This window comes from Triticum dicoccoides, unplaced genomic scaffold (assembly GCF_002162155.2).
Source record: "Triticum dicoccoides isolate Atlit2015 ecotype Zavitan unplaced genomic scaffold, WEW_v2.0 scaffold167697, whole genome shotgun sequence".
Taxonomy (NCBI): domain Eukaryota; kingdom Viridiplantae; phylum Streptophyta; class Magnoliopsida; order Poales; family Poaceae; genus Triticum; species Triticum dicoccoides.
The window spans coordinates 1-799 of record NW_021219790.1 but is presented as its reverse complement, the minus strand read 5'-3'; the positions used below and the strand labels follow the sequence as shown (position 1 = coordinate 799).

Below are 799 nucleotides of genomic sequence, written 5' to 3'. Positions count from 1 at the left end.
ACAATGGATAATGTCCTATACTACTTACTCTCCCGCTCAATCACAGACACGAGTTTTCCACGGTTTCCACCCCTCCCTCCATACCGCAGCAACACGAGTTTTTTCCACCCCTTTCAGAAAGCGCTCTTCACGCCACAAAGCTGCCCCAAGACGCGCGAGCAATGAGCATCGAGCTTAGACATATCGCAAACGTCAAAAATAATATTACGGGATTAATATATATCGCGCACGTGCGATATGTTTGTCACAAGGCGCATAAAATAATTATAAAAGGAATGCAACACGAGGACTTCCCAGGAGGTCACCCATCCTAGTACTACTCTCGCCCAAGCACGCTTAACTTCGGAGTTCTGATGGGATCCGGTGCTTTAGTGCTGGTATGATCGCATCCGACATGATTCCCCGTCTTCGTCCCTTATGCTTGCCACTCCCAGGTCCGCTCCAAAGACGATTCTACATTCTCACTACCATTACAACCGTTCCCTAACAATGGATAATGTCCTATACTACTTACTCTCCCGCTCAATCACGGAGACGAGTTTTCCACGGTTTCCACCCCTCCCTCCATACCGCAGCAACACGAGTTTTTTCCACCCCTTTCAGAAAGCGCTCTTCGCGCCACAAAGCCGCCCCAAGACGCGCGAGCAATGAGCATCGAGCTTAAACATATCACAAACGTCAAAAATAATATAACGGGATTAATATATATCGCGCACGTGCGATATGTTTGTCACAAGGCGCAAAAAATAATTATAAAAGGAATGCAACACGAGGACTTCCCAGGAGGTCACCCATCCTA

The 799-nt window shown here is 47.6% G+C and overlaps 1 non-coding gene across 1 annotated transcript; it reads right to left on the bottom strand.

The window, feature by feature from the left end:
* Positions 1 to 272: 272 nt before the first annotated feature.
* Positions 273 to 391, bottom strand: LOC119344393. Its single transcript, XR_005166641.1, has one exon. It is a non-coding gene; the product is annotated as a 5S ribosomal RNA (ribosomal RNA).
* Positions 392 to 799: the final 408 nt, after the last annotated feature.